Source organism: Nicotiana sylvestris, chromosome 4 (genome assembly GCF_000393655.2).
Source record: "Nicotiana sylvestris chromosome 4, ASM39365v2, whole genome shotgun sequence".
NCBI classification, from domain to species: Eukaryota; Viridiplantae; Streptophyta; class Magnoliopsida; order Solanales; family Solanaceae; genus Nicotiana; species Nicotiana sylvestris.
The window spans coordinates 119,575,032-119,590,905 of NC_091060.1; positions in this window are offsets into that span (position 1 = coordinate 119,575,032).

Here is a 15,874-nt window from a genome sequence, read left to right on the forward strand (position 1 = left end):
TGTGGAAATGATGGAATTTCATACCAAGATGTAATGACCCGATCGATGTTTTAAGAAATTAAGCTTCGTTCAGCAGCGCAAGGTCTGGAACAACTTCAGAATATGAGTATCGACTTGCGTACATGGTGGAATTCAGTTAACGGATGGTTCAGAGTCAATTGGAAGAAGGAATCTAGTTTTGGAAGTTTGAACGGTGAGAATTTGATCGGAGTGGGATTTTTGAGTAAACGGCCTTGGAATGAATTTTTGATGATTCCAAAAGCTTTGTATGGTGATTTTGGGCTTAGGCGCACATTCGTATTCGGATTTGGAGGTCCAAAGGGTAAATTGAAGCATTTCGGCAAATGTTGGAAAAGTTGAAGTTTTGAAAATGGAGAAGTTTGACCCATAGTTGACTTTTGTGATATCGGGGTCGGAATGTGATTCCAAGAGTTGGAGCAGCTTCGTTATGTCATTTTGGACTTGTCCGCAAAATTTGGCATCATTCCGGATTGATTTGATAGGTTTCGGCACGAGTTTAGAAATTTGAAAATTTGAAAGTTCATAAGTTCGATTTATGGTTTGATTTGTTGTTTCGGTGTTGTTTTATGTGATTTGAAACCTCGAGCGAGTCCGTGTTAGGTTATATGACTTGTTTGTGTTATTAGACGGGGTCCCGGGAGCCTCGGGTGTGTTTCGGATGGGCTACGGATCCTTTTTCTCCTATTTGAACTACTGATATCTATCAGCTGGTATCCTTCTTCGCGTTCGCGTCTGCTCCTCCGAGTTTTCGAAGAGTAATCTTGGAGGAGGAATGTATTGTTCTTCGCGTTTGCGCTTATCCTCTCTCATTCGCGAAGGTTTGCCTTTCTCCTTCTTCGTGTTCGTATCCAATCCCTCGCGTTCGCATAGTATAATTAGGCACTGAGGGGCCGGTGGCTATTTCTTCTTCGCGTTTGCGTCACAGCCTCCGCGTTCGTGTAAGCCTCTGTTCTTTACTCTCCGTGTTCGTGCCCCTTGTCTCGCGTTTGCAATGGCTTTTCTTGGTAGCTTCAGTTTCCCTTCTTCGCGAATGCGATTGTCCTTCCTCGTTCGCGATGCACAAAAATCTGGGCAGACAGAATATATCCCAAAATCTAGGGTTTCACCATTTTCATCATATTTTGACTTCCAGAGCTCGGTTCTTGGCAATATTTGGTGGGTTTTTCACAAAATTCGATTGGGTAAGTGTTCTTCAACTATAATTAAATATATTCCATGAATTTGTCTTTATTTTCATCATTTAAATTGTGTTTGGGGTTGGGGAAGAAGTTGGTTTTTGAAGAAAAATTTTAAAATGAAAAATCGTGATTTAAGGCACCAAATGGTATCGGAATTTGATAAATTTTGTATTATTGAACTCGTATCGGAATGGGTATTCAGTTTTTGTAAAATTTGTTGGGTTCCAGGGCCCGAGGGTCGACTTTTGGACTGATTTTTAGAATTTGTTAAAGATTGGAACTTTATAATCCAGAATAGTTTCTTATGTGTTTTAATTGTGCTTTGAAGTTATTTTGGGTTGGATTTGAGCTGTCCGGAGGTCTTTCACCCGAGAAATGCATTTTAGAGTATCGGTCTGTCGTCTTTGAGGTAAGTATCTTGCCTAACCTTGTGTGGGGGACTTCCCCTTTGGATTTGAGTCTTCTATGCTAAATGTAGTCCGTGCATGCGAGGTGGCGAGTGTGTGCTCAGAGTTATTTGTGGGAATTTGCTCTAGGATTCTTAGGACCTTATGTTCATTATGTGGAAAGTAGTCCGTTATAATTGGTTTTCCTAATTGCTTAAATTGCCCCTATATGCTCCATATGATATTATCAACTTTCATCTAATTCTACATGTTACGTTGACCCTTAATTGCCTTAATTGAAGTAATTGCCTTCCTTATTGTTTTGATACTCCTTGATTGTAAGTTCCTCTATTACTTCGTGCAAATATGTTCCATGTCCAATTGTTGTGGTTACCGGTGTAGCTATCACGTGCTTATTATGTCTTGTTATTTTGTTAAGTTTATCGTGTTTCTTGGTTTTTTCGTGATCCTTATTATGTATTGTTGATTCCCTTGCCGAGATTATTGTTTCTATTGTTGACTCCCTTGTTGTGACGTTATTGTTTCTGTTGCTGACTCCCTTGCCGGAACGTTATAGTTTCTATTGTTGTTCCCTTGCCGGGACGTTATTTTTTCTGTTGTTGACTCCATTATCGGGATGTTATTGTTTTCTATTGTTGACTCCCTTGCCGGGATGTTGTTGTTTTCACTATTTAGGTAAGGAATAGTGATAAGGCACGAAGGGTGATGCCGTGCACATGTACATATATATATTGATTTGGGATGAAGTGCGGGATACTAAGAGATCCCCAGCATATATATTGAGGATACCAAGAGATCCTCGGGATACCAAGTGATCCCCATCACATAGATTGAGGATACCAAGAGATCCTTGGGATACCAAGAGATCCCCAGCACATAGATTGAGGATACTAGGAGATCCTCGAGATACCAAGAGATCCCTAGTACATATATTGAGGATGCCAAGAGACTCTCAGGATACCAAGAGATCCCTAGTACATATATTGAGGATACCAGGAGATCCTTGGGATACCAAGAGATCCCTAGTACATATACTGAGGATACTAGGAGATCCTCGGGATACCAAGAGATCCCTAGTGCACATATTATGGATACCAAGAGGTCCTTGGGATACCAAGAGATCCCTAGCACACAAATTTACGTTTGGGACTACGGGACGATATCTTGAGAGATCCCCTATTAAAATCATTGTGTTCTGAGCTGATGTTTTCATTGGTTCTATCCGTGTGCAAACATTACGGGTGTTGTCCGTTCCATTCTTTATACTTACTAGTTGGTGCGAATTATGTTAGGACACTTGCACAGGCATACACGTGGTTAATCACCCTTGTCGAGTAGGAGGCTCTTTGGGATTTTTGAGTATAGACGCACCCCTTGTTTATTTCCTTCCATGTGAGAATGACTCTTTGGGCACGTGAGTTATCAGTATGATAATGAGGGGTCATGAGGGCACAGGATGCCAAGTGTTAGGGTTCAGGTATTGAGATCTGTATTGCATGATTATGAGATGAGGTGTCACATGGTGATTTATATTTGGAGGATTTTCTTTTTAGTAAAGATTATAATTGAAGAATTATTTTGAAAGAAAACCCTTTTTGAAAAGGACACTTAATTGTAGGAAGTATAATTCAAACAAATTTTTATCACTTAAAAAGAGTTTGATTATTTGATTGATACTTGCTGGTAAAGACTCAAGGTGAGGGTTGTTGTAGTTGCAGAGTTATGATTTGCCTATACTGTAATTGTGATCCGAGTTGGGTTGTATTTTCTTTATTCACTTATACGAGTTTTGTTATGGTTTTTCCACTATACTTGTTGTTTTCCTTTACTTATTGTATTTTCCTGTATTTTTAGAAATATCGCTTAGTCTTTATGTAGTTATCATGTTTGGTTCTTTTTTATACTTATACTTTTTCTGCTTATTAGACCAGTAGGTGTCTGGACTATTTCTTGCCACTACCCCACCGAGGTTAGTCTTGATACTACTGGGCACCATCGTGGTGTGCTCATACTACACTTCTGCACATTTGTTTTATGCAGATCCAGGTATTGTTCGTTAGTAGCGGTGTGGATTCTTGCCGAGGAGACTCAAGGTAGTCCTGTTGTTGCGTTCACAGGCTTCGGAATCACCTTCCTATTTTATTTTCACATTGTTGTACTTATTTCCATACATTTTCTTTAGAAATTATAGCAAAACTCTGTAGAGCTTATGACTTGTACTGCCGGGTTTTGGGAAATTGTTCTTTGTATAAATGATTCATCTCAGGAGAATTCGAGTTGTTATTAGTTATTATGGTTATTCCACATTTTAGTAGGCTTACCTAGTCCTTAAGACTAGGTGCCATCATGAAACCCAACGGAGGGAAAATTGGGTCATGACAGGTTGGTATCAGAGCTCTAGGTTCATAGGTGCTACGAGTTATAAGAGAGTTTAGTAGAGTCTTGCGGATCGGTACGGAGACGTCTGTACTTATCTTCGAGAGGTTACGGAACTATTAGGACAATATCACTTCTTTCATTTCTATCGTGCGAGCTTATTGATATTGAAGTTTGAACTTTTATCCTTCCATTCTCTCACCGACGGTGAGGACACGAGCTGTGGTTATCGATGACACTGCTCCCGAAGCAGGTGTCGCCAGAGGCAGAGGTAGAGGCCGACGAGGAGTACGTGCCACATCTAGAACACCTCCAGAGTAGCAATCTCACGTTAGTCATGTTGCAGGTGTCATGGCGACACATCTTGCGGTCCCAGTTCATCCAGTGGCTAGGGCAGTAGCATCCGAGGAAGGACATCTTAGATTTGCAAGGTTCAAGATAATACGACCCTCTTATATTTAGTGGTTGGGCTTCAGGGAGCGCACGAGGTTTATTGAGGAGTGCCATCGTATTCTCCGTACTATAGGTACTATTGTGACGAGTGGGGTTGCTATTACTACATTCCAGCTTCAGGGAACGGCTTATCAGATATGGCGGGTATATAAGTTGAGTAGCCGGCCGATACAGTTTCACGTACATGGGTTCAGTTTCAGAGATGTTTTGAGGAAGTTTGTACCTTAGTCACTTCGGGATTCATGACGCACGGAGTTTGAGCAGTTGCATCAGGGCACTATGTCAGTATTAGAGTATGCTGCTAGATTTAGTGATTTGACCAGACATGCACTCGCCTTGGTCGCTGCAGTTAGAGAGAGAGAGAGAGTTTGTAGATTCATTAAGGGACTCAGTCATGATATTCGGTTCAGTATGGCTCGAGGGTTGGAGTCAGATATTTCGTTTCAGCAGATGGTAGGGATCGCTCGCCGGCTATAGGCCATGTGAGACTGAGAGCGAGAGGACAGATAAGATCAGGAGAGAGGGTTTAGGGAAGTGAGGAGACCTCGTAGACCGGAGAGATCAGCTGGTCCTTATTTTGGAGGCAAGGTGCGACATAGTAGAGGTTTTGTGGGTCATCTAGTTCAGTTTGAGCTTCAGGTTTTGCACGATGATTCAGGTGTTCATGGGTTTTAGAGTGTCCGTACCACACAGTTTCCACAGCCACATCAGTATGGGGGTTGCTTGAGTGTGGAGATACTAGCCTTGGTGAGGGATTTCCCCAGATTTCGGGCAGAGGGTGCCACAATGAGGTATTCAGGTGAGTAGAGGGCACCTAAGAGGGGGAGGCCCAACCCGTTGATGTTTTCATTTAGTGGTCTTAAGGCCGTTATGCCAGGTGATGTCATTCAGGTATGCTTTCGATTTGTTATAAAGGAGCACCATACGTAGTTCATTACAGTTCTGCTTATCCGGCGAGTTCCCCTATTTGTTGCTCCACTTATGGGTGCTTTTCATGATTTGCACTCTATTTATGTGATTTCCCTGATGTGAGGTTCTATGAGTGATAGTTGTGTCTATCGTTTGTTCCTAGTCATTGTTGAGAGTTATGAGACTAGTAGTAAATTCATGTTGTCCATTTCGCTAGGTTTGATGTGATTTCTGAGTATTCTTGGTTACGAGCTGTGATTTTTATGCTCCACCGGTGTGGGAGCCAGTACGTGTTGTAATTTTGTTGACGGAATTGATCTAGTGAGAGTTTCTAGGTGGTTTGATGTGTACCCTACTTGTGATTCAGAGTTGAGGGCGGGACCCTTGTGATTTCATGTGATTTGATATGTTGAGACCGGGTTGTGTACTGCGGTAAGAGTTATATCAGTATTAGATCCTTGTAATTCATTTATATGCTTTAATTCTTTCTCATTAGATTGTTTGTAGATTAGTGTTGATAGAAAATTTGTGCCTGTCGGGCTTGTTTGATAGTTCCCTTATGTGTTTCCCTTCCCATATTTAGTCATTTTCGTTCTGTGTTTCTTGAGTTTTAACTTGTGGGGTGTGTGCCCGTTGGTATTAGCTGAGATTTGGTGATTTGGGTGTTTAGTTATGTGGTTTTCGTGGTTATTGTATCATCGCCATTGTTGTGGAGGTTTGAAACGGGTTCCTATTGAATATGAGGCTTATGGTCGGTGCTAAATTTGATTTCGGGCGAATATTGTGATCAGAAATATTACTGTGGGCCTATATGTGATGTGTTGGGTTGTAAGGTTGTACTATATGGGCGTTGGCATGAATTGGTGTAGCTGGTTGAGACTGATACAAGGTATGGATTTAGAATCGGGTCTTTTGTAAATGGATGGGAGGTGAGAATTCTGGTTCTAAGGTTTATTGGTATTGCTAGAAAGGCTAAATTTCAGTTGAGATAGTGTCGCCAGGCTTATATGGATTGGGGTAACGTGGGATCACCCGCGGGTGTATGTTGGAAGTGTGCATTCAGTGACTTGAGGACTTCGAGGCGAATCTTAGCACTTTTGAGGATGAACGTTGGTTTTAAGAAGGGAAGGATGTAACGACCCGGCCAGTTGTTTTGAGAAATTAAGCTCCGTTCAGCAGCGCAAGGTATGGAACAGCTTCAGAATATGAGTATCGACTTGCGTGCATGGTGGAATTTAGTTAACGGATGGTTCAGCGTCAATTGGAAAAAGGAATCTAGTTATGGAAGTTTGAACGGTGAGAATTTGACCGGAGTGGGATTTTTGAGTAAACGGAACCGGAATGAATTTTTGATGATTCCAATAGCTTCGTAAGGTGATTTTTGGCTTAGGCGCGCGTCCGGATTCGGATTTGGAGGTCTGTAGGGTAAATTGAGGCATTTCGGCAAAAGTTGGAAAAGTTGAAGTTTGGAAAATGGAGAAGTTTGACCCATAGTTGACTTTTGTGATATCGGGGTCGGAATACGATTCTGAGAGTTGGAGCAGCTCCGTTATGTCATTTTGGACTTGTCTGCAAAATTTGGCGTCATTCCAGATTGATTTGATAGGTTTCGAAACGAGTTTAGAAATTTGAAGATTTGAAAGTTCATAAGTTCGATTTATGGTTTGATTCATTGTTTCGGTGTTGTTTTATGTGATTTGAAACCTCAAGCGAGTCCGTGTTAGGTTATATGACTTGTTTGTGTGATTAGACGGGGTCCCGGGAGCCTCGGGTGTGTTTCGGATGGGCTACGAATCATTTTTCACCTATTTTGAACTGTTGATATCTGTCAGCTGGTATCCTTCTTCGCGTTCGCATCTGCTCCTCCACGTTCGCGAAGAGTAATCTTGGAGGAGGAATGTATTGTTCTTCGCATTCGCGCTTATCCTCTCTCATTCGCGAAGGTTTTCCTTTCTCCTTCTTCGTGTTCGCATCCAATCCCTCGTGTTTGCATAGTATAATTAGGCACTGACAGGCTGGTGGCTATTTCAGATATCTTCAGATATAATTCTTTCAACAAGTATCTTCCGAAAATAATTCTTCCAAATAAATAAAAAAAATTCGAATAAAAGTTCTTTCAAATAATATTTTTCGAATATAAGTCGCCCGGTGACATTTCAAAATAGTTAATTGAAAATAAGTACCTTCGAGTATAATCTTTTCAAATAGATAACCTTCGAATATAAGTCACCCTGTGAAACCTCATCTCATAATCATACAATACGGGTCTCAATACTTGAACCCTAACGCTTGGCATCATGTGCCCTCATCACACCCTTCTGTACTTTTCTTTTGTTTAGACACTCTGTACTCAAAAACATCAACAGGGGATCTCCCGGGATCCCGTCCCGTAGTCCCAAACATAAATATTTGGGGATCTCTCATTATCCTCAATATATGTGCTGGGATCTCTTGGTATCCCGAGGATCTCTCAGTATCCTCAATATATGTGTTGGGGGTCTCTTGGTATCCCGAGGATCTCTTGGTATCCTTAATATATGTGCTAGGGATCTCTTGGTATCCCGAGGATCTCTTGGTATCCTCAATATATGGGCTGGGGATCTCCCGGAATATCGATTCGTAGTCCCTAAGTAAATATCCAGTACAGGGGAATCTCTTGGGTGCATTCCCGTAATCCCAAATATAAATGTGCAGAGGGGTCTCCCGGAATATCCATCCGTAGTCCCAAAGTAAATATCCAGTACAGGAAAATCTTCTGGGTGCATTCCCGTAGTCCCAAATATAAATGTGCAGGGGGATCTCCTGGAATATCGATCTGTAGTCCTAAAGTAAATATCCAGTACAGGAGAATCTCCCAGGTGCATTCTCGTAGTTCCAAATATAAATGTGTAGGGGGATCTCCCGAAATATCGATCCGTAGTCCCAAAGTAAAAACACAACAATATCAAGGAAAGAATCCAGTACATGGGCGCTACAAATGTTCAAATATCACAACATTTCACAAGTTACACCTCAAGTACTCAATTATCACAGCTGCTACACCAAAACTAGGTGCAAAGAACCAACCAGACTGACCCAGTGGATAAATCAGAAATACAGAAACTCCTAATAGTTCCAGAGCAACTAGAAAGAGATTCTTTAACCAGAAATAATCCGGTTCAGATGTAGGATACCTATCCAGAAGTTTTCGCAACTCAATCAAAGATGATGGAATCATCAAAGATTTGACCTTTTCGAACTCTGTCTGACCCAACTTAAATGAGATATGATAGTTTCTTTATGCTCTAACGTTCTTGCCAATACATTATCTTCATTTTACTCCGGATTGTAATCTCTAATGAAAAATATAGCTGCTCAGCCAAAGAAAGATAACGGAGAGTTGACCGAAATGTGCACTAAATACTTTTCGAGAGATCTCCTCCAAATCACTGGTATGGCTATCGAAATCGTGAGCATCAGCATGTAGGTTCCAGATCCAAATTCTTCACAAATTATACTACAAATGTTCAAATATTAAAACATATCACGATTTCTACCTCAAGTGCTCAATTATCACATCATTCACAATTTATACGACAAATGTTCAAATATTACAACATATCACGATTTCCGCTTCAAGTGCCCAATTATCACATCATTCATAAATTGCACTACAAGTGCTCAAATATCACAACTTCGTGAAATAAATATATTTATTCACCTTACTAACACAATTTCCCATTTAAATTATCTATAGATAAAAAATCAAGAATGAAAGTATTTTCCATAAAAAAAATGAAAACTCAAACAAACACAGAGTTCACATAAAAGTTGAGTAGCAATCACTCCAAATTATCATATCAAAAAAACATCGGCAAATAAGGAATGAGGCATGGCATATAAGAGAAATAGTAAGTCCCATAAAATTGTCAATTTAATACATAAGGGTGTCCACAAATTTTAACCATTATAATTTGCACATATAAACCAAGTATGTACTCGTCACCTCACATACATGGTTTCAAATAACACAATTTCCACATAAGACTCAACGTCTAAGGAAATTTTTCCCACACAAGGTTAGGCAAGATACTTACCTTAATGGAGTTAGACCAATATTCCAAAATAGCATTCTCACGTGAATTGACCGCCGGACGGAAACTTCAATCTATTTAGAAGCATAACAAAAGTGAACCGTAATTAGGAAGATATTCGTGGGTTCACCTTATTCAAGCATTTCATCGAACAATATATGTGCACATTTGACTACACCTCTTAACCATAGATTTAGTTCATTCAACTACCACCATTTACCAATAATTCATCTCACCATTATTCTTTAACAATCTATACACCCAACATCACATATGTGATCAACCATTCACACACAACCAAAAAAATTCTATCAAATAATTACTTTTCAATCTCTACAAGGAATATTCATTTAACTTGAGAATTTATGGCTTCCAATCATCATACCAGGGTTCCAATAATTAATTCATACTCATATTCTGATAATAAATAGATACATGTAAGTCTAAGGGTGTAGGATTATCTTTTAGAAGAAATCTTGCAAAACCCTCCTTTTGAGTTCTTAAAGATATTTCTTGAAGATCTGTGTATTTTATGTGTAGATTTCTTCAATACTAGTGTGGAAATGATGGAATTTCATACCAAGATGTAACGACCCGACCAGTCATTTTGAGAAATTAAGCTTCGTTCAGCGGTGTAAGGTCTGGAACAGGTTCAGAATATGAGTATCGACTTGCATGCATGGCGGAATTCAGTTAACGGATGGTTTAGAGTCAATTGAAAGAAGGAATCTAGTTTTGGAAGTTTGAACAATGAGAATTTGATTGGAGTGGGATTTTTGAGTAAACGACCCCAGAATAAATTTTTGATGATTCTAACAGCTTCGTATGGTGATTTTGCGCTTAGGCGTTCATCCGGATTCAGATTTGGAGGTTCGTAGGATAAATTGAGGAATTTCGGCAATAGTTGGAAAAGCTGAAGTTTGGAAAATGGAGAAGTTTGACCCATAGTTGACTTTTGTGATATCGGGGTCGGAATGTAATTCCGAGAGTTGGAGCAGCTCCGTTATATCATTTTGGACTTGTTTGCAAAATTTAGCGTCATTCCGGATTGATTTGATAGGTTCGGCACGAGTTTAGAAATTTTAAAATTTAAAAGTTCATAAGTTCGATTTATGATTTGATTCGCTGTTTCGGTGTTGTTTTATGTGATTTAAAACCTCGAGCAAGTCCGTGTTAGGTTATATGATTTGTTTGGGTGATTAGACGGGGTCCCGGGAGCCTTTGGTGTGTTTCGGATGGTCTACGGATCATTTTTCTCCTATTTTGAACTGCTGATATCTGTCAGTTGGTATCCTTCTTCGCGTTCACGTTTGCTCCTCCATGTTCACGAACAGTAATCTTAGAGGAGGAATTTATTGTTCTTTGCGTTCGCGCTTATCCTCTCACGTTCACGAAGGTTTTCCTTTCTCCTTCTTCATGTTCGCATCCAATCCCTCGCATTCAAATAATATAATTAAGCACTGAGGGCTAGTGGCTATTTCTTCTTCGCGTTCGCGTCACAGCCTCCGCGTTCGTGTAAGCCTCTGTTCTTTACTCTCCGCGTTCACGTCCCTTGTCTCGCGTTCGCGATGGCTTTTCTTAGCAGCTTCAATTTACCTTCTTCGCGAACGCGATTGTCCTTTCGCGTTCGCGATGCACAGAAATCTGGGCAGATATAATATATCCCAAAATCGAGAGTTTCACCGTTTTCATCATATTTTGACTTCTAGAGCTCGGTTCTTGGCGATTTTTGGTGGGTGTTTCACATAATTCGATTGGGTAAGTGTTCTTCAACTATAATTAAATATATTCCATGAATTTGTCTTTATTTGCATCATTTAAATTGTGTTTGGGGTTGGGGAAGGAGTTGGTTTTTTAAGAAAAACTCTAAAATGAAAAATTGTGATTTGAGGGACCAAATGGTATCGGAATTTGATAAATTTTGTATTATTGAACTCGTATCGAAATGGGTATTGTAACAACCCGACCGGTCATTTTGAGCTTTTGCACTTTGATCTCTAGTTCTCGGGCATGACTTGCCCCGTGTAATGTGTTATGACTGATGTAGATTGTTGGTTTTGGTTTTCAGGAAAATCGAAATGAATTTGAAGGAACAGTCTCTGTTGAAAGCTTTAAATTTGAAAGGTTTGACCAAGGGTTGACTTATTAGTATATGAGCTTGGATCGGAATTTTTATGATTTGGTTAGCTCCGTTAGGTGATTTGGGGCTTGGGAGCGTGATCAGAATGCATTTTGGAAGTCCGTGGAAGGTTTAGGCTTGAATTGGCGAAAGTGAGATTTCGGCGTTTTCCGGTTGATAGGTGAGATATTTATATAGAGGTCGGAATGGAATTTCGAGAGTTGAAGTAGCTTCGCTATGTCATTTGGGATGTGTGTGCAAAATTCCATTTCATTCGGACGTGGTTTGGTCGAGGTTTTGATCGAAAGTGTATTTCGGAAGTTTTTAAAATACTTAGGCTTGAATTCAATGAGCTTTGGGTAATTTGATGTTGTTTAAGGTGTTTTGATGATTGGAACAAGTTTGAATGATGTTACGGGTTATTTTGGTAGGTTTGGTTGAGGTCCCAAGGGCCTCGGGTGTGTTTCGGGAGGTTAAACGGATCAATTTCATGCTTTGAGGACTTCAGAAATTGCAGGTTTCAGTTCAGGCATTTTGTCATCGCGATAGCATAGAGGCTTTGGAGGGAGCAGTTCAATTGTGCTTCACGTTCACACAGATAGAGATGCGATCGCATAGTAGGGTGAAATTTGTTGATCGCGAATGCGTAAGGGCAGGTCGTGTTCGCATAGAGTAAGATGTACCTGAGGTCTTGGTTGGATATTGTGCATCGCGAACGCGGAGTACTGTCTGTGATCGCATAGAGTGATTTTGCAGTGTATCGTGCTCGCATTGATTATGTCGTGTTCGCGTAGAATAAATTTAAGGGCATGGTAGTTTGTGATTCAAGTTCGCCAGGCTTGTGCCGTGATCGCGATGAAGGATCGGTCAGTGCTAAGCAGAATGTTTTAAGTCACTTCATCCGCGATTTTGGGTCATTTTTCCTCCATGGTTGATCATTTTGAGAGCTTCTTGGTGGAGATTAAAGAGGGATTCAAGGGGAATCGATTGGAGGTAAGATTTTTGAACTTAAACTCGTTTTTATTGTGAAATCCACCTAGAAATTCATGGAAACTAAGCCTAAAATTGAAGAACTAGGGCTTGAGAAATTGGACTTTTGATTTGGGATTTGAAAGACCATTTGGGGTCGGATTTGAGAACTTTTGGTATGTATGAACTCGTGGGAAGATAAGGAATCTAATGATATGAAATATTCTGAGTTTCAAGAAGTGGGCACGGGGCTCGGGTTTTGGTAATTTCGGGATTTGTGCCCGTTATTGATTGTTTTCGCTTGGGCTTTGTTCCCTTAGCATATTGTGATGTATTCGTTCTGATTTTGGATAGATTTGACACGCGTGGAGGCCGATTAGAGGGTCAAAGGCATCGCGAGCTAGAGATTTCATCGATTCGAGGTGAGTAATGATTGTAAATGATATCTTGAGGGTTTGAAACCCCGGATTGCATATCGTAGTGCTATATTGAGGTGAGACACGCGCTGGATGATGAGCGTGGGATTTTTTACTACTGAGCATTGTGACTTGGTCCGTCCCGATTGATGATTTTACCGCGTATTTGACTGAAACTTATTTGTTACCATCATGATTTGGGTTGATTGCCATATTTGAGCTTCGTGCCAATTATTTGAACCCTTCGGGGATTTCCTCACTATTTTGACTCATTACTTGAACTCAGTCCTGTTGATATCTACTGTTTTACAAACTCAGCCACATTTACTCAGATTTGAAACTTAAATGATGTTTTAGGCTGAGAACTACTGTTTTACTAATGCCCGAGGGGCTTGTGATGATTTTTGGACTAAGTGAGGCCGAGGGCCATATATGAGGATATGCTGAGTGATATCAGGCCGAGGGCCTGAGATACATTTATATGCCACGAGGTGGCTTAAGTGATGTGAGGCCGAGTGTCGAGTGATATGAGGCCGAGTGCCGAGAGATGATGCCACGAGGTGGCTTGATATAGCGTTTGGGCCGTAAGGGGCCCCTCCGGAGTCTGCGGACCCACAGTGAGCGTGGGTACCCATTGTTCTGAGAGTGAGCCCGAAGGGCTGATAAGAGTGATTGTGAGGTAGCTCGAGGGGCTGGTACTGTTCTGAGATATTTCCCGAAGGGCAAACTTTTATGTGTTCATCTTTCATAGATACTTGTCATTTTACCTGTCATACTGTGGTATTTGTGCCCGAGGGGCAGATTTTCTGTGCTTATTGGCACTAACTATTTTGCAATCATTGCGTAATTGTTGAAAAAGTCATTTTCACAAGAGGTTTAAACTGAGCTAAGATATTTCTAAAGATTTCACAGCTTCATTTTTCTCAAAGGGTTTTACACTGCTTCTATACAGCATCTTGGTTGCTTTACGTGAATTCTTACTGCTCAGTTGTTATTTACCTTTATTACTCACTGAGTTGGAGTACTCACTTTACTCGCTGCACCCTGTGTGCAGATGCAGGTATTTATACACCCGGTAGCGGGTTTTGGCTTATCGGAGGCATAGTTATCGGAGTTTAGCGAGGTGGCTGCCAACATTCGCAGCACTGCTTTTCTCCCTTATGTTTATCGTTCATGTTTTGTTTAATTCAGACCTTGTAGTTGTATTTACACTCTAATAGATGCTCATGACTTGTGACACCCCGGTATCGGGCTATGTTTAGGTTGTATTCCGCACTTTACAAAGAAATCTTTTGCTTAATTTGTGGTTATTTAATCATGTTAAAACTGTTTATTAATATTAACTATTCTGAAAAGGCGACGATGGGTTGGTTGGCTGGCCTTGTCTTCACGAGAGGCGCCATCATGATCGGATCGGGGTTTGGGTCGTGACAAGTATTCAGTTTTTATAAAATTTGTTGGGTTCCGAGGTGCGGGCCCGAGGGTCGACTTTTGGACTGATTTTTAGAATTTGTTAAAGATTGGAACTTTATAATCCAGAATAGTTTCTTATGTGTTTTAATTGTGCTTTGAAGTTATTTTGGGTTGGATTTGAGCTGTGCGGAGGTCTTTCACCCGAGAAATGCATTTTAGAGTATCGGTCTGTCGTCTTTGAGGTAAGTATCTTGCCTAACTTTATGTGGGGGACTTCCCCTTTGGATTTGAGTCTTCTATGCTAAATGTAGTCCGTGCATGTGAGGTGACGAGTGTACGCTCAGACTTATTTGTGGGAATTTGCTCTAGGATTCTTAGGACCTTATGTTCATTATATGGAAAGTAGTCCGTTATAATTGGTTTTCCTAATTATTTAAACTGCCTCTATATGCTCCATATGATGTTATTAGCTTTCCTCTAATTCTACATGTTATGTTGACCCTTAATTGCCTTAATTGAAGTAATTGCCTTCCTTATTGTTTTGATACTCCTTGATTGTAAGTTCCTCTGTGACTTCGTGCAAATATGTTACATGTCCAATTGTTGTGGTTACTGGTATAGCTATCACGTGCATATTATGTCTTGTTATTTTGTTGACGTTATCATGCTTATTGGTTTTTCCGTGACCCTTATTATGTATTGTTGATTCCCTTGCTGGGACGTTAATATTTCTATTGTTGACTCCCTTGCCGGGACGTTATTGTTTCTGTTGTTGACTCCTTTGCCGGGACGTTATTGTTTCTATTATTGATTCCTTTGCCGGGACGTTATTGTTTCTGTTGTTGACTCCCTTGCCGGGATGTTATTGTTTTCTATTGTTGACTCCCTTGCCAGGATGTTGTTGTTTTCATTATTTGGGTAAGGAAGAGTGATAAGGCACGAAGGGTGATGTCGTGCACATGTACATATATATATTGATTTAGGCTGAAGTGAGGGATACTGAGAGATCCCCAGCACATATATTAAGGATACCAAGAGATCCTCGGGATACCAAGAGATCCCCAGCACATAGATTGAGGATACCAAGAGATCCCTATTACATATATTGAGGATACCAGGAGATCCTTGGGATACCAAGAGATCCCTAGTACATATATTGAGGATACTAGGAGATCCTCGGGACACAAAGAGATCTCTAGTATATATATTGAGGATACCAGGAGATCCTCAGGATACCAAGAGATCCCTAGTGCACATATTGAGGATACCATGAGGTCCTCGGGATACCAAGAGATCCCTAGCACACATCTTTACTTTTGGGACTACGGGACGATATCCTGGGAGATCCCCTATTAAAATCATTGTGTTCAGAGCTAATGATTTCATTGATTCTATCCGTGTGCAAATATTACGGGTATTGTCCGTTCCATTCCTTATACTTACTAGTTGATGTGAATTATGTTAGGACACTTGCATAGGCATGCACGTGGTTAATCACCTTTGCCGAGTAGGAGGCTCTTTGGGATTTCTGAGTATAGAC